This window comes from Sabethes cyaneus, chromosome 3 (genome assembly GCF_943734655.1).
Source record: "Sabethes cyaneus chromosome 3, idSabCyanKW18_F2, whole genome shotgun sequence".
In the NCBI taxonomy this organism is placed as follows: Eukaryota; Metazoa; Arthropoda; class Insecta; order Diptera; family Culicidae; genus Sabethes; species Sabethes cyaneus.
In genome coordinates this window covers 78,924,307-78,943,577 of record NC_071355.1, presented here as the reverse complement: position 1 = coordinate 78,943,577, position 19,271 = coordinate 78,924,307, and the positions used below count along the sequence as shown (strand labels likewise).

Below are 19,271 nucleotides of genomic sequence, written 5' to 3'. Positions count from 1 at the left end.
GTTGAGTTAAGCTTTGAAAAATGTTTCTATTTTAGAGAACAAAGTAACGAAATAAGAAAAAAAATTAATAAACAGAAACTATTATAAATATTCTAATCTGGCTTAGAATTTATGTGGCCTGAAGGCATTATTCCGTCTGTAAATTGTTGCAAAAAAATACTAGCGGTTCAAATTGAGCAAGCTAAGCATACAAACTTCTTTCAACCTTCAAGTTCAGATTGATTTTTTATGAGCTAGCCAATCAAAGTAGCAGAAAACGCTTTGAGGGCTATTTTATCGACAGCTGGTTTCGTACTTTTACAAGTAATATTACATTTAATTTACTTTACAAGTAAATAAAAATAAATTAACATCGTAATGAGACATTATATGATTTTAAATATCAAACTTTATATACCAATTTAGATTTAAACTATTATTTTAAGGAAATAAAACTTGACTTAACATAAGACCGAAACGATCAGATTTTGTCATTTTTACGTATCGAAACTCAAGTAAGCGAAATCGCGAATGATCGACTTGGAAAGTGGTCACACGTTGTTTTTTAATGATCAACGTTCAAAGAAAAGCAAATTTCATTACTTTTCTACTTAAGCAGAAATAAGTGATATCATAGTGACTAGCTGATGTTAATTTGCAATGGTAATGGGGTAAAAGTATGAAGCAATTTCCCATTTCAATTTTTCATCAATTCTGCCTAATTAGCAATTGAAACATTATCATGCTATAAACTTGCAGGAAATTTATCTATCCGCTTCCGCGCTAACTAGGTATAGGAAAACTATTAGCCTTTGAAATCTCTCATTTCATCATTACAGCTTCCTTCTTATTTCCACTGTCTAGTAAACAAAAGCGTAGTCCTACGTTGAAAGTAATCGAGTTATAATATTAATCCATCTTTCATCTCTTTATTGCAGCGGTAAAAACGTTTCCACGAGTGCACTATTTCCAATCCATCGAAGCTCGATCCGTCGTCCATCGAACCGACAATCAGCTGGTAGTGACAGCTCTGCTCACATTACCACATTACCACCCCGCCGCGTCACCGCCTCCATCACCATCACCACCATAAGCACCTTCCAGACGGGTTTGGTTTTGCAGTGCCAGTACCGGACGGACTTATGTAAAGTGGAGCCCATAAAATAATTATTAAATCATCGAATCCGGCGATTGACCGCGCCGCAACAGTTTCAAGGCAAGTTTCGATGCGCCGGACGGGCGAATGTGCGGTTGTGTGAAACATCTACGGAGCTACGTTAAAGCAGAGCGATTTGCAACGACGAAATTTTAGTTTCAGGAAGAAATATAGGCATAATAAACAAGTCCCTAGTTGGGGTCCAAGCTTTGTTCGGGAATCGGGCGTGCTTCTACGGAAAGAAATCTGCGGCGAATCGAATTAGCCGTGTGAGTTATGGTCGCTAATAGGATTAATCGTAAAACAAGTGAGGTGTGAGTGCTGTAATGCATGTGATGAAGTTGTAGGTTAGATCGCGGTTATTGCCGGAGGGATTAGGAATTGTGCGCTTGCACGAAGAAACGACGACGTATTTGCTGTTCGTTAGTAGTGGAAAGTGTACAGTTTAACAACGTGCATGAAATTGACCTGATGGCCCAGGATTAGGGGTCAAAGCTGTAAACAGAACAGTTCGTGTCAGCTTCAACGACGCAAATATTCTAAGAAAGGTGAGAATCATACGCTTCCGTCACCCAGACTTAAGCTTTATATTACCCATTTATATCCAAATTATCATCCATATTGAATAATTTGAATCGTACTTATCGATCCATTCCGATCTAGTCTCTTCCTCATTGGTTTTTCCTGGGATATTAAATCTAAATTTAATTAGATTGAGCATTGGATTTTTATATCCGTTCTCTTCAGCTAATTTTAGAAAGTTTTCGAATATAATAATTAATGAATGTTCAAGAAGACCATATGGAAGAGCCAAGATAGCTCCAACGTTGTACAGGTACGCTTAATTTGCCCGGTCAAGGTTAATTGTGGGATGATTTCATCTTCGATGATCTTCCTGCTGCTGATGTTATCTGATTTTTTTATCGTCGGTATTTACAACCGCAGTTGATGTTCGGCTCAGTGAGTGCCTATCGATTAGATTGACGGTGGTCGTGATTGTCGCTGGACGGAACTACGAGAAGGTCGTGAAGGTCGATTGATCGATCGTATTTGCATTGCATGTTTCTGTAGCGTTCGATGGTTTTAGTCGTGTTAATCAAGTCGCATCGATTTTTACATTCGATTGCGTTCCGATGTTGCTGCCGTTGCTGCTAAAAGATTATCATCTGGGAAAATCTACAAAATCCGAAAATGGTACTTGGGTTTGAGTTATTTATTCCCTCCACACTTGTTACTAAGCAGAACGATTCGCTTACACGCAAATATCACTAAATCATGACAGTCAAACAACTAACAACCCAAAAGTTGGAGTTGATACACGGTTAGTCAGCAATTCTACTTCCATTCTCGGTAAAACGAATCAGAACTTCAATCAATTGCACTTCATTCCCTGGCTTATGCCGGGCGATTTGCCTTGCTGATTTGGTGTGTATTTTGTTTTCGAAGGAAAAAAGTTGTGCTGTTTCAAAACTGAAAATTTGACACCTCAGGATCTGGAACACAGGTAGCTGATGGGCTCAGTCGATATTCAATTCATGCATTCGATCATACAAAGAGAAATCTTTTCAACTGCCCTAATCGTAGCTTACACAGGATGCAGCTTCCTAAAAGTATAATTTTCGACAGCCAACCAGCAATCAAATTTGCCGATAAGTTTAAGTTTATTGTGTGCAGCTCAGAGACAGGAGCCGAAAATAAGTGTTTAAAAAAAATGAAAGATTTTCGCAAAAATCGTGTCTACAATGAATAAGCAAAATTCTGGCTTTGATTGATCGATATATTTGGTGTTTATGCGATAATTTTGCGATTTTTCGCGAATTGTACCAATCTGATGCTGAAACCGGAAATAGCCTTCATCACTACCCAACAAACATTTTTGCTGAATAACAGCTTATCAATCGCTTGTTACCCGGTAATTAGCTGTACAATGGTTGAATAAACTGCTATTTAACAAAAATGTTTTCTGGGTAGGGCTAGGGCTGGGGCTAGGGCTCTTTCAGGCCGCTGGTAGCTCATTTCGCTTCACTAAACCTTACGCTGCCTCTAAGTCTATAGACAGACGGTTGGTCTGCAAGTTGAACTTTCGAAATTTGTCAAGGAGCTATCGTAAGGTCAACATTTGCTCCATTGTGAAACGTCTTTTTCGAAAACCACATTAGTATTCGCCAACAAAGTATTTCTTTAACTGCTGCAGTTTGTGAGACCTTTCAATTAGTTCCACCATATCCGCAGTACACACTTAAAAGTTTGCTGAGATTTGGACAGCCGAGCGTTCGGTGAAAATTTCGGTGGTGCACATCGACGTTTACGGCTGTCCAAATCTCGGCCAAATTTTGCCAACTTCGGTGCTTTTTTTTAGTGTATAGGACCCGATGCATTCATGACTCAAGTAACAATTCCAAAGCCGCTTGGTTTTATCTGGCTTTAACATTGTGTTGCGCAATATCAGGACGATACAAGTCAAAAATTACTTAGGACCGCGATAAAACTGGTCAGCTGCAACACTCATCTCTTATAAACTTACAATAAGTGGGGTGTACCAATACAATATGGCGCACCTATTAAAGTTGATCTTATTCCGATTGCGGTCAATAAACAACAATTCATCAAAGCAAACCCACGCCATTAAAACGGCAAATGCCAGTTGGTTTGTATTGCCATTCTACACCTCTGAGCTAATTAAAAAAAATCGTTGGACGAATTTTTATACCCTTTTGAAGATTTAAACGGCGGATTGCTCATATAAAGTAAATAAAATATATTCAATGACACTTCCATAATGAGTATAAATCACATCCGACATTATTTTTTTTTAATCGGCGACACTTTTTGAAGTTTTGCGCTCCTGCAAATATCCCGAATTAATATTTATTTTGAAACGATGATTCTACAATTGATGAAGGGACGGTAAGGGAAAGTAATGAAGAAGGATTTTTTCGGGAATGAAGGGGAAGGGTGGAAAGGAAGGGGGGGGGGGGGGTAATAGGTAGCTATGGTTAACAAGTTGTCGTTGTGACTCCTATCTTTTGTCCGACAACTTGTTAACCATAGCTACCTATTACCCCCCCCCCTTCCTTTCCACCCTTCCCCTTCATTCCCGAAAAAATCCTTCTTCATTACTTTCCCTTACCGTCCCTTCATCAATTGTAGAATCATCGTTTCAAAATAAATATTAATATATGCCTGACCGCATTTCAAGGTCGAGTTTGGTCAATCAAATCCCGAATTAAGTTATCGCTGGAGGAAATAGCCAGTATCGAACATGAACAAAAACTTATCATGCTACACCTGAAATTAAGCTATAATTTAAAATGTAGATCAATGGAATTAATATCTTTTGAAACGGTGGTGCTACATTTGATGATGGGACGGTAGGGGAAAGTGATGATTTTTTTGGAATGGTGGGGAAACAGCGGAAAGGTGAGGGGGGTTGGAGGGGGTTATTGGTAGCTACGCTTAACAAGTAGTCGTTGTGACTCCTACCTTTTGTTCAATGCTGCAAGGTACATGGGTCGAACTAAGCTATAATCTGAGATTATAACCGAATTCGAACCCACAACACCCGCACAACACATGTACCTTTCAACCGCAGAAGCGCTGGACAAAAGGAGACTGCATAACCCACTTATCTAGGTAGCGACGTATTTGGTTGGGTTATTTTTAGACACAAATTGTGCCTCTTCCTCCGTCTACTGTAGAAACCACCGACCGAGAAGTTTTAATCTAACTTGTTTTTACTGTCAGAACGACGACACTATGCAGGCTCTTGCGACTTTCAAGGTACTGCGCGTGTCGCTGTTCGTCTTTCAGCGTGTTAGCCGCGATTCTCAGCGCGTGTTTCCAACCCATTAGATTGATTCGACCCATGCACCTTCCAGTATTGGACAAAAGGTAGGAGTCACAACGACTACTTGTTAAGCGTAGCTACCAATCACCGCCCCCCCCTTCTCACCTATCCGCTCTTTCCCCTCCATTCCAACAATTGTTCATTGCTTTCCCCTACCGTCCCTTCATCAATTGTAGAACCACCATTTCAAAATTAATTATATGGTTGACCGCATTTCAAGGTCAAGACTAAAAAAACGAGGTTGGTCTAGATCAACGGAAGTCCGATTAACTACCTAGCAGCACGTTGGTTACATCTGGGCAAGTTCCGGGGACCTCCGGGAACACCCAAATAAGTTGCCAGATTCATCCTTGAACAAAAACTTATCGTGCGACCCTTTAAATCACACTGCAATTCAAAAACTGGATCAATGAAAGTCAAATCTGCTATCTAGGAACACGTTAGTCATACCTGGACATGATTGGGGGACTCCGGGAACCCCTATGAAATGACCAGCTTCAAACATGAACCAAAACTCATCATACGACACCTTAAATCTCACTAAAACTTTTAAAATAGATCCATGTTAGCCAAATTAGGTGCCTAGAACCACAATGGCCAATTCCGGACATGCTTTAATTATCAAAAATATACTACAATGTGCTGCCATAACCTCCCAGTTGGCCTCGAGGTCGTATGATGCTGGCCTAATAAGCCAGTTGTCGTATGTTCGACTGGGAGAGGCTTTTTCTGCTTCAGCTGTATGGAGCCGGGGTGGCTCGTGCTGTTGCAAGCACTCCATTCAACTCGGTCTTGGGCCACTCGTCGCCAATTTCCTAGTCATCTCAGAAGTCGCAAATCGCTTTCGATCTGGTCGAGCCATCGTGCACGTTGGGCCCCCCTGTTCCTGGTGCCGGTGGGGTTGTTGAAGATGACTATTTTCGTCGCACTGTCGTCCGGCATCATTACGACGTGTCCGGCTTACCGTAGCCTACTAACTTTCACTAAATGTACAATGGGAGTCTCCCCAAGCAGTGCCTCTAGCTCGTGATTCATACGCCTCCGCCACTCTCCGCTTTCAGTTTGTACTCCGCCAAATATCATCTGCAGCACTTTCCACTCGAACACAGCAAGGGTGCGTATGTCCTCCGTGAGCAGCGTCACGGCTTCAAGTCCATAAAGAACTACCGGTCTAATAAGAGTTTTGTACATTGTTAGCTTCGTGCGGCAGCGTACGCTTCCTGATCGTAGCGTTTTACGAAGGGCAAAGTAGGCCCGATTTCCCGCTTGGGTGCGCCGCTGGATCTCCTTACTAGTGTTGTTGTCCGCGGTCACCAGCGATCCCAAATACACGAACTCCTCTACCACTTCTAGTTCGTCGCCGTCAACGGTTACCGTCCGTGGGAGGCGAGCGTTTGTTTCCTTTGAGCCTCTCCCTTTCATGTATTTGGTCTTCGACGCATTTTTTTTAGCCCGATTCTCCTAGACTCCGCTTTCAGTCTGGCGTAGATTGCCTCCGCCGTCGCAAAGTTCCTGGCTATGATATCGAAGCCATCTGCAAAGCCTAGAAGTTGGCTACCCTTGGTAAAAATCGTGCCTCTCGTTTCGATGCCCGCTCGTCGGATCACCCCCTCAAGAGCGATGTTGAACAGCATGCAGGATAAACCGTCGTCTTATCTCAACCCTCGCCGCGTCTCGAAGGGACTCGAGAGTGTCCCAGAGATGCGTACGCAACACATCACTCGATCCAATGTAGCTCTGATCAGTCGCGTCATTTTGTCCGGAAAACTGTGTTCGTGCATTATCTGCCATAGCTTGTCTCGATCGACTGTATCGTATGCTGCTTTGAAATCAATAAAGATGTGATGCGTGGGCACGTTGTACTCCCGACATTTCTGCAAGATCTGTCGGATAGTAAAAATTTAGACAGTAGTTGCGCGAGCCCCCATGAAACCCGCCTGATAATTCCCTACGAAACCTTGTGCTATCGGTGACAACCGGCGTAACAGGATCTGGGAGAGTACCTTGTAGACGGCGTTTACCAGCGTAATACCACGATAGTTGCAGCAGTCTAGCCGATCACCCTTTTTGTAGATGGAACAAACCACTCCTTTCATCCATTCCTCCGGTAGCTTTTCCTCCTCCCAAATCCTCGAAATAACCCAGCCACTGGGAGAGGCTGTTAGAGTCAATAGGATCGTAGCAACTGGCCCTGTAATTGTCCTGTATTCTAACAGCTCGCTGCGGAGTATATCGTATAAAAACAGTAGGTCAAATTTCGGTAACAGAATGTTGCACCTAGACCTTGCTTTTTTATACCACATTGTGTTATTGCACTTCCCTAGGGGTTTCCGGAGTCCCTCAACTACTTTAGGACGCTTCAGACGATTCTACTTGATAATAACCCAGAATTTATAGATTGGTTGCAGCTGCGATGTATTTGGGGGGTTCGGCACGAAATCGACATTATTTCCTTTATACCACTCCAGCGCGTCCTTTGCGTAATAACATGAAGCCAAATCAGGCCAAAAGATCTTAGGACAGATGTGAGACTTCAGAAGAAGAAGAAATCGCTTTTGGAGACACTCTTTCAAATACACCTGTCCATTCAAGTTACTGTCTCAAGTCCACAGAGGACTACCGTTCTGATTAGGGTTTTGTACATCGTAAGCTTGGTGCGGCTGCGTAATCTCCTTGATCGAAGCGTCTTGCGGAGGGAAAAGTTAGCTCGAATTCCAGCTTGAATGCGTCATTGGATCTCTTTACTCGTATTATTGTCGGAAGTGACCAGAGATCCCAAATATACGAACTCGTCACCCAGTTTCAGTTCATCATCGCCGTCAATAGTCACTGTCCGTGGGAGGCAAACGTTGCTTTCTCTGAAGTCTCTTCCAGTAATGGTGTCGAGGTCTTCTGCGGAGGCTCTGAGTTGGCTACTCTTGCTGAAGATCGTTCCTCTCGTTTCGTTGCCCGCTAGCCGGATCACACCTTCAATAGCGATATTGAATAGCATTCAGGACAGTACATCCTCTTGCCGCAACCCTCTGCGTGATTCGAAAGGCCTCGAGAGTGTCCCCGAAATGCGCACGTAGCACATCTCTCGCTCCAGAGTAGCGTTGATCAGCCGCGTCAATTTATCCAGAAAATCGTACTCGTGCATTATCTGCTACAGCTGTTCGCCTGCAAGCTGCCCTGAAATCCACGAAAATATGATGCGTGGGAACGTTGTACTCTCGGCATTTCTGGAGGATTGGTCGGTGAATAAAAATTTCATCCGTAGTAGCACGGGCCTCGATAAAGTCCTATATTTATGCTTAGCCGATTTACAAATGGACTACCTATGGATTTAGGAGGAGTCCGCCGTCTGCTGAAAGAAAAAGATGAAAACACGAGAGAGAAAAGGAGTAAAAACTGTCATGAAAAAATAAAATAAAACTAAAAACGTGATAGAATGGGAGGAAAAACGGGAAATAAAAAAGTGAAAAAAGAAAACGGCAGAGAAAACGAGGAGACGAATGGGAGATTAGACAGAAAAAGGAACAGAACAAACGAAAACAACAAACGGGAAAAGTAGTTAAAAACGGAAAAAACCACCGGCTACTAAGACCGAAAAAAGTCGAAAAGGGACAGAAAATAACACAACTAGACAGGAAAAAAGAAAAACGAAAGAAAAAAGGTGAAATACGGAACAGAGGAAAATCAATACTCAGGAAAAGAGCGAAAAACGGTACAGGAAAAGGCGGAACAGAGACAGAGGAAACCATGGGCAGAACGGACAAACGTGAGGAATTCCGAATAGAAAACAAGATAAAGAAAAGAGAAAAATAAAACTGATCGAGCAAATGAGGAAAACGAAAGGAGAAAAAGGGGATAAAAATGGGACAGTAATAGAAGAAGAGAAAACCCGGGTAACAGACTAAAGAAAAAGGTAAAACGAAAGAGAAAGAGATGAAAACGGAAGATAGTCCGATTGCAAGTCAAATTTCAACTCAGATTTCAATTGTTTGAGTTTCTCACCGTTTTCTTTTATAACATGAATTCGTTGATTTGTTTTTGGTGATTTCAAGTCCTGAGTCCTGTTGCAAGTTTATTTTCTAATCCACTTATAACTTTGATTTTAAATCTAATTGCACCAAAAAGTCCGTAGTTTTCAACCTATTTGTGTATTTTTGTGATAAGTAACAATAGATTCGCCATCCTACGATTATTCCGGTTTCTCAGGCTAAAACATTCTTCTTAAAGGTCAGGTGCTCCACCTTTGGTTTAAGCCTGGGCGTGGGCACGCTAGTGGAGATAAGTAAACATTTTGCAATTGAAACTTCTTACCTAAAATTAGCACTAAGTGAATACACAAAATTACACAGTGACTGAAATAAATTGTAAAAGCGCTATTATAAGGTTAACATTACGTGGCAGCGATTTTATCATTCCACAATAATTTTGCTGCTCAATTAGTGTGCAAATTCCATCAGTGTGTTTCATCTTGTTTCAGCAAAGCTCTTCTTCACACAAAAAAAAAAATCGTTTCGTTTAGGATGGTACGGCGATGGTACGTTAAGTAGGTAAAAATCTGTACATATAAACTGTAAAGCCCTGCCCTGCGATGAAAAACAAAAACACGTGACGCTGCGAAACCAAGGTCGTCCTGGTCGGACCATATAGCAGCGCGGCAGCGGGTGAACGACTGGGAGGGTTCTAGCACACACAAACATGCATAAAAGTAAAATTTATAATGACTACGTTTTTCGTTGGCTAAAGATTTTTTTTTCTTAACAACTGTCTAAGAGCGAAACGAAGAACCTTTGGTACACGCAACAGAAAATAATTGGTGCCTTTTTATATGATTTTTTTCGCAAAATTATATACATTTCGAGACAAGGTTGTAGCGGGGTTCAAGGTTTCGATACCCAGCCTAAAGGCGAATGGTTCGTCTATCGCGTGGATTCTGCTTTCAACGTTTTTATGCGTAATAAATTTTGTGGTTTCATAACCTTACAGTTTAAAATCAAATTAACTACTGAAGAATTTCATGGATCACATGAAATGGAGTAAACAGATGAATTTTTTTTGCCTGCGATCGCTCCGATTATCAGGTCATGACCACACTTGTTAGAGCTCTCATTCGTACGGTTCCGCGCGATGATAACGCACTTTGTGTGCCGTAAATTCATTCGACCCGGACGGTAGTGAGTTTGAAGCTTTTTTTCTTCTGCCATGTTCGGAACGATGAAAGCCGCAGCCGAAAGTAAACCATGAAATGCTTGCCACACACCGCGTTCACGTAGGTCATTGGCGTCGCATTCGAAGAATTTCTCGGAGATCGCGTCGGCTTTGCTTCTTCCGTCAGTCTCAACAATAACAACAACAACAACCAACGGTACTCGTTCGGAGCAGCCAGCGTGCTCCACTTGACATATTTACATAAAGAAGAACTCACGCTTACAGCAGAAACGTCAGTCTGATTGGGAATTATCGCAGTGAAGTGCATCGGTGAGGTTTCTGTGTTTCTTTGCTTGATTGCTGAAGACCGGAGATTATTGTTCTTTCTACCAGTATTTCAGAGTTCAGACCTGGGGTGAATCTCCTTGTTCCGAACCATTTCGAATGTCTGGTGAAGGAGAACGTAGGCTTACAGATTTCCTGCAACAGCTCTCGAATTGTTTTATTTTTGAGTGAAAGGAAGAGGATTTCCTTGTTTGCAGATTTACTTCCCTGTACAGAGAAAGTCAATTTGGAATCTACGATAAATTCTTTTCTGCATCGATTTATTCACTTATCAAAGATTTAAATATTTCCAACAAACAATTCGTATATGATAGCATCTAAATTCATGAATTGTGGCCAATGACCGGTTCTTCAGCAGGGAAAAAAATGTTGCTCCATTCCAGAAATATTTGAACCCGATGCCAAACAGCAATCTGATAAATGTACCGTTTTCTAATCTGGACCAAGTGGTAATTGAGTCATTTGACATGCAAAAGCGTTCGAAATGTCGCTTCGGGGTCACCAATCATACGGGATGTCGGTGACCAATGCCAATGAAGATGCCGGACGGAGGGACGGTCCACTAATCGGAGGGATAAAACCAAATGACTTTCTCCGGTGGACGCTATCGAAAGGCCACATCTTGACATTTGTTATACAAAACGCCTATCTCTGTCGGTAATGGCGGTGAACTCGAACAAGCCGCCTCTTTGTTCCGGGCTTTCCCCGAAACGTGCAAATATACGCCACGACTGTCTCACATTTGCAGGTGTTGATTGATTAATGGCCTGAGATTAGGAGGCTGAACGAATGAAAAAAAAGAAAGAGAAAATCTATGAAGAAGCGAACCGAACCATATTAAATGCTCTTATTATAGTTTTATTATGCTTTCCTGTGAAATGGTTCAATCAAAGCTTGGGATACACGCCGATGGATGTGTGCAGGTGCTAGGTTTACACGTGATATAGTTTTTAGACGAAGCTAAAATTCGCAGAGCCGAGAGGTTCGTTGAACCCGTGAAATCTGATCAATAGCGAGAAAGAGAGGTATCGCAAGACGGATGAGGAAATCGTTTTCGATTTGTTGGACTCACCCTTCGAACGTCTTTGATCTTGAGTGGCTCTCTGCAGCGACTGCAGGGCTTAGAACAAGTGCGGAAACTAGCCATAAGAAAATGAAACATTCGGATTGAAAAAAGAAACTCGGTGTGTGAGGTGAAGAAGCGAATACGAATAATGGAGGTTCTCGCAAACAAAAAGAAGAAATCATCTGTTCGGATCGTACCAATATAATAATTTCAGTTTAATACCGAATTAGTGTACTCAACCGGGTTTGAAACTGGATGAACAGATTTGAACCTATTTGACGGCACTTCGTGCGGAACTGGTGAATCCCATCGATACACTAATTCGCTATAAATTTGAACAGTGAGGTAATTGAAGCAATTTGGAACAATTTGTAAAATTACAAACCAGAAGCTTGGTTGCGTTTTACCTTTGGACGGATTTTGGGTGTCCGTTCGTAGTCGATCTGCTATTTACTGTCGATTTCTATTTACTCTAGATTGCCTTATGATTTCCAGTGGCGGGATTTCCTAATTGGTGAGCCCAATTTATCTGCGTTTTGCTACAGCCATGCAGCAACAAGTGTTCACTGCGGTGGTTCAATTATGTTGAATCATTGAGGCGTTTTGTTTTCCTTTCCTCTGTGGGTTGATTCTGTCAGATAGATCTCCGCCACGGTCAATTTGTAGCACACGTAGTGTGCAAGCTTATTTTCTTCTGGTTCTTTGTTCGCTCTTTTTGAAATAGCGCCTACATATGGATGGCCTATGGATGGAAAATATAGACGAAGAGAATGTTCAGTTCGATATGAGAAACGTAATGCCGACCTTGGCTCATCATCGGGTCGAGTCTTAACTAATTTTTAGTCCATTAGGCTAATGTCGAAATACAAATGAAATTGATCAACCTTCACAAAAAGAAGCTATAAGCGTATAAGCCTCAAAATACATGAGGTAACAATATAAAAACAGGATAGTCCAACACAGTACAGTGAAGGTGCCATTTTAGCTCACTGTTCCCCAATAGGCGGCAAGAGTGAGACAACGAACACTGAATATTGAGACACTACAGGCTTGGCATACACTTTTCGCTTTAATTTTGCCGCCGCACAAAGCTTACGATGTACAAAACCCTAATCAGAACGGTAGTCCTCTGTGGACTTGAGACAGTAATTTGAATGGACAGGTGTATTTAAAAGAGAGCCTCCAAAAGCGATTTCTTCTTCTTCTGAAGTCTCACAACTGTCCCATGATCTTTTGGCCTGATTTGGATTCATGTTATTATGCAAAGGACGCGCTGGAGTGGTATTAAGGAAATAACGTCGATTTCGTGCCGAAAGATCTTAACCCCCCAAATACACCACAGCTGCGACCAATCTAGAAATTCTGGGTTATTATCAAGTAGAATCGTCTGATGCGTCCTAAAGTAGTTGAGGGACTCCGGGAGCCCCTAGGGAAGTACAATAACACAATGTGGTATAGAAAAGCAAGGTCTAGGTGCTACATTCCGTTACCGTTAAATTTGACCTTTTATTTTTATACGACAGACTTCGCAGCCAGCTGTTAGAATACAGGATAATTGCAAGGCCAGTTGCTACGATCCTAATGACTCTAACAGTCTCCCCCAGTGGCTGGGCTATTTCGAGGATTTGGGAGGAGGAAAAGCTACCGGAGGATGGAAGGAGTGGTTTGTCCCATCTACAAAAAGGGTGATCGGCTAGACTGCTGCAACTATCGTGGTATTACGCTGGTAAACGCCGCCTACAAGGTACTCTCCCAGGTCCTGTTACACCGGTTGTCACCGATAGCACAAGGTTTCGTAGGGAATTATCAGGCGGGTTTCATGGGGGCTCGCGCAACTACGGACTAAATTTTTACTATCCGACAGATCTTGCAGAAATGTCGGGAGAACAACGTGCCCACTCATCACATCTTTATTGATTTCAAAGCAGCATACGATACAGTCGATCGAGACAAGCTATGGCAGATAATGCACGAACACGGTTTTCCGGACAAACTGACGCGACTGATCAGAGCTACATTGGATCGAGTGATGTGTTTCGTACGCATCTCTGGGACACTCTCGAGTCCCTTCGAGACGCGGCGAGGGTTGAGACAAGGTGACGGTTTATCCTGCATGCTGTTCAACATCACTCTTCACTATCGTGGTATTACGCTGGTAAACGCCGCCTACAAGGTACTCTCCCAGGTCCTGTTACACCGGTTGTCACCGATAGTACAAGGTTTCGTAGGGAATTATCAGGCGGGTTTCATGGGGGCTCGCGCAACTACGGACTAAATTTTTACTATCCGACAGATCTTGCAGAAATGTCGGGAGAACAACGTGCCCACTCATCACATCTTTATTGATTTCAAAGCAGCATACGATACAGTCGATCGAGACAAGCTATGGCAGATAATGCACGAACACGGTTTTCCGGACAAACTGACGCGACTGATCAGAGCTACATTGGATCGAGTGATGTGTTTCGTACGCATCTCTGGGACACTCTCGAGTCCCTTCGAGACGCGGCGAGGGTTGAGACAAGGTGACGGTTTATCCTGCATGCTGTTCAACATCACTCTTGAGGGAGTGATACGACGAGCGGGCATCGAAACGAGAGGCACGATTTTTACCAAGGGTAACCAACTTCTAGGCTGTGCAGATGACTTCGATATCATTGCCAGGAACTTAGCGACGGCGGAAGCAATCTACGCCAGACTGAACGCGGAGTCTAGGAGAATTGGGCTAAAAATAAATGCGTCGAAGACCAAATACATGAAAGGAAGAGGCTCAAAGGAAACAAACGCGCGCCTCCCACGGACGGTAACCGTTGACGGCGACGAACTAGGAGTGGTAGAGGCGTTCGTGTATTTGGGATCGCATAAATATTAAATTTATGAATACCAAAAAGGCAGTTGCCAAATGAGGAAAGGACTTGTTGAAGGTGGAAAACAGTGAGTCGGTTTATACTAATGAAAATTATGATACAAAATTATGGTTTGTAGCTGATAAAGATAATCTTACTAAATTTCCAGTTATTACGGTTGAAGACCATTTCAGACTGCCCACTTTGCTTCGGGGTACGATGCTGGCCTAACAAGTCGTCGTATGTTCGAATCTCAGCTGGGAAGTGCTGCTATAGAGCCAGTAGGATCGTTGCACTAGCCCCGTAATTGTCCTGTTCTCTAATAGCCGGCTGCCAAGTCTGTCGATAAAGAAGGGTCAAGATCTCAACAGGACGTGTATACCTATGGCTTTGCTTTTATTGCTATTTCAGCAATTTGTTGAATTTTTTTTGTGAAATTGTAAAATTACCCCTTCTCTTCAATCAATTTTATTATTTGAATATTGAATTGATGCGCTGAACGTAAAATGAGTTCATAGAAATATTTTCCTCCCAACCGATTATATCGATAATCTATTTATATAATCTACTAGCTGCCCCGACAAACTGCGTATTGCTACAAATTAAACTGTGTTGTACATAAATCCTGAATCTCGGATGACCTTTATCACAATCTCGAGTTTTGCAAGTTTCTGAGGAGTTCATGGGTGTTTTAATATACAAATTTTCCTCACAGTGAAATAGAAAATAACTCCTCCCATTACTTTGCCTGATAAAATAAAGCGTATAGCGTTTAAACATTCGCCATCATTACAAACCATTTCGCCAAATACCATTTTGCGGAACACCAATTCTCGGTTGACCATAACGCGGAATATAGAGTTTCGCAGAATACCATTTCGCGAAAGAGGGAGAGGTTTCAATTCACCATAGAAAAAATTCTTGTCTCCAAAAACACCCACATGTCAAATTTTGTTCCATTTGCTTGATTAGTTCTCGAGTTATGAGGAAATTTGTATTTCATGTGTATGGAAGCCCCCCGTCTTAAAAGGGGGAGGGATAATTATTCCCCTCCTAAAGAAGGGAGGGGTCTCAATTCACCATAGAAAAAAAAATTGCCTACAAAAACACCCACATGCTAAATTTGGTTCCATTTGCTTGATTAATTCTCGAGTTATGCAGAAATTTGTGTTTCATTTGTATGGGAGCCCCCCCGTCTTAGTGGGAGGCCCAAAAACCCCTACATGCAAATTTTCGCGCCGATCGGTTCAGTAGTTTTCGATTCTATAAGGAACATAAAGCAGACAGAAATTAATTTTTTAGGCATAGATTTGTATGGGAGCTCCCCCTCTTAGTGGGGGGAGGGGACTTTTGCCATCGAGAGAACCTTCCGTAGCCCCAAAAACCCCTACATGCAAATTTTCACGCCGATCGGTTCAGTAGTTTTCGATTCTAAAAGGAACATAGGGACAGACAGACAGACAGAAATCCTTTTTTATAGGTATAGATAAGATTTACATTACTCTGACAGGACGTCATAAGAGGCTTATCGGTAGGTAATTAAAAACTGGTCCTTAACAGGACGTCATGCTTTCGTAGCAATGCAATGGGTTGTATTTTCAGTTACCTCACTGGTCGACTGCTGGACTGGTCGATTGCTCAACTGGTTGATTAGACTGCTCGACCGGACTGGTCGGTTAAACTGCTCGATTTGATTACCCGACTGGACTGCTTAACTGAACTGCTCGACTGAACTGTTCGATTCGACTGCTCGACTCCACTGCTTGATTGGACAGATCGACTTGACTGCTTGACTGAACAGCTCGATTTAACTGCTCGATTGGACTACTCGTCTTAGTTACTCGATTCGACTGTTTGACACATTTGCTTGACTTGCTACTTGACCCGACTGCTCAACTTAACCGCACGATTGAACTGCACTGGTCGACTGCACTGGTCGATTCGACTGCTCGACTTCGACTTCTCGACTGGACTGCTTGACTGGACAGCATGATTCATCTGTTCGACTCAACTGTTCGATTCGACGCTCGACTCAACTGCTCGATTCAACTGCTTGATTCCACTGCACGCCTGGACTACTCGATTCAACTGCTCGACCCGACTGCTCGAATGAACTACTTGATTGAACTACAAGTCCAATCGAGTAGTTGATTGGACTTTTCGAATCGGCTGCTCGACTCAACTGCTCAACCCGATTTCTCGATTTAACTCACAGCTTGATACAACAGCTCGACTAAACTGCTCGACTTAACTGCTCGACTTAGCCGCTCAACCCGACTGCTCGACTTAACTGTTTGATTCGACAGCTCAACTTAACTGCTCGACTGGACTACTCGACTGAACTGCTCGACTCAACTGTTCGACTTAACTGCTCGACTGAACCGCTTGATCTGACTGCTCGGCTCAACTGCTCGACTAGACTGTTTGATTCAACTGCTCGACTAGACTGCTCGATTCAACTGCGCGACTAGACTACTCGATTCAACTGCTCGACTGGACTGCTCGGCCCCATGATCTATGAAAGCAACCGATGTGATGATTGAAAATTCAGCTTCAAATGGGACTGTTACGGCCCCGAACTTTAAACCAAAATTTCTGTTTCAATTAAACTTTTTCTACGACTCGCGAATGTTCAATTGCTGGGGCCTCATGATTCATGAAATCATTTAAGGAGGGCTGTTGGGGCCCAAGTTCCGAAAATATTACTAACTTCAATTCTGAGTATTTACAAGTAGAATTAGTATTTCATCCGCAGTCATTTGACCAATCTTAAATATTGCACTGTCGGCTCCATACTTAGTTTACTTCAGTGACGATGGTCCGTTATCGATCCTGCGCCGAATGACTTATGGTCCTCCAGATCCTGGGCTACCTTTCTTCAACTCCCTCGAACATCAACTGAACGTGCATCATTCTCGATAGCGCACATCTATCAGTGCGATGTCTACTCCGAAGTCTACGGCCTTTTCTTGATACTCTTCTTAAAATAATTTTGGCTACTCTTTCGTCGAGCATTCTAGCCACGTGACCAGCCTAGCGCAGACTGTCACACTATACTATCTTCATTATAACAGCATATTTTCATTCCTAATACAGCTTATGGTTCATGCGTCTGGAGTGCAGCATTTTGGATTTTGCAAAATTGTACGCTAAAACCCCAAGTATGCGTCTTTTAGCGTCCATTCAAGTCCGTAAAAAGCCACCGAGAGGATTAGTGTTCTCTAGAGCGTCAATTTTATGCGAATTTGCAAGCTACGGGACTTCGGCTACAAAATGTAATATCTGCGTAAAGGCCAATTCGCAGCTGCAATTATTAGTCGTTTTATTTTGCGACTTACATCGTTGTTACATGTCACGAGCATACCAGAATATATTCAGTTCGTCTTCGGGACCAACACCATTTGGATTTCCACGCCATGTACTTCGTTTTGGCGGTGTTAATGGTAAGTCTCAATTTCTCAATAAATGGCCTAAAGGCTTCTTTCCCTGCTCTACTTTTGATTTTGGTGATATCGACTTCATCCGCAAGCACGTGAGCCTTGCACTGAAGTCTTGTACGAAAACGAGGAATAGGCATGCATTTGATGTGACCCAGCAATTCTCTAAGTAAAGATTCAAAGAACCATTCAAAAAGCTGCATCAGAAATCTTCTAAGCAACAGATAATAGTAAATTAATGAATATTAATTGATTAATGATGTATCGAATTGTAGCATACACTTCGACCTAATAATGTTCATATGTGATCTCTTTATAAGAAATTTATTGAAAGATTCATAGTATCAACATTAAGGGAAGGGACTGTGTCTATAGATGTAAACATTCGTAGTCTTACGCCAAGCCTACGTTTGTTTCCCAAAACAAAAACCATTCTACTTTTTTATCAGAAGCTGAATTTTCACATAATTTATTAATGGCAGCAGTGCAGAAGCGTCAGAATTACAATACTTTCTTTTGTTCCTTTTGTCGTTTAAATCCGATATAGTTTTTGGATTCTTATCTAATTGATTCGCCATTTGAGTTGATCAATGCCATAATAAAGGAGCGCAAAAAAAGACGCCAAGCTAATACAAAATAAGCAATCAACTGGGTGCTTGAAGTTGAAAGAATCTTCTTTTAAAATTTGATGTCATAAGATGAATATTAGCTATCCAAGACGTTGCTTGCTGACAGTTTGTATAGCTGGTTTTCACCAACAGTTAAATCACAAGAAAGAAAATAAATAATAATTTTATCCTTTAATTCTAGTACCATGTTATAATTTAATAACGGAGGCCTATTTCCATTCCGATGTGAAATGTTCTTCAATATAAAAACACAGTCGAAGTATTGGTTAAGTTTTGATTTTTCAAAACAGTGTTTTTACAATCGACATATGGAAAGTTCGTAATGAAACAAAAGTGTTTATAGTATTCAAACACGTCTTGTCCCACCGTCCCTTCCGTTGATTTTGAAAGCTACCGTTATAAAAAAAAATTTAATGTCTGATTTCATTATAAAGACCAAGACAACAACACGTAGTTGATCTATTAATTTCTGTTTTCTTTCTTTTCTTTTCAGGTATGCTACTAAGACGCTCAAATTATCAATGGTTAAGGTATATCGTTTTTCAAACGGCACAGAATTTTCTTGATGACATTGTCATTGTGAGCATTGAGCTTTAGTTTGTCATCAATAATCACAGGTTAAATATTTTTAATCTCCCAAACGCGTTCAATTGTCTCATCATCATCATCATCAATCAATCATCACTGCGACATTTTCGTTTAATCAATTCCGCGAAATGACCACAAATTTTGTTTTAGTTGTACTTCATTATAATTATATATACATCAGCCATTTACTTAGACAACGTAAATCGTCATTCAAGAGTAAAACGACTTTAGTTGCAGCA

General features: G+C 41.8%; 1 protein-coding gene across 1 annotated transcript in view; it reads left to right on the top strand.

Annotated features, from left to right (window-relative positions):
• Positions 1-19,271, top strand: part of LOC128742855 (semaphorin-5A) — a 357,873-nt gene that overhangs the window by 40,456 nt on the left and 298,146 nt on the right. The window contains exon 2 of the mRNA XM_053839338.1: positions 918-1,683. The gene's annotated coding sequence lies outside the window, so the exon portion shown is untranslated. The remainder of the gene's footprint in view (positions 1-917; positions 1,684-19,271) is intronic.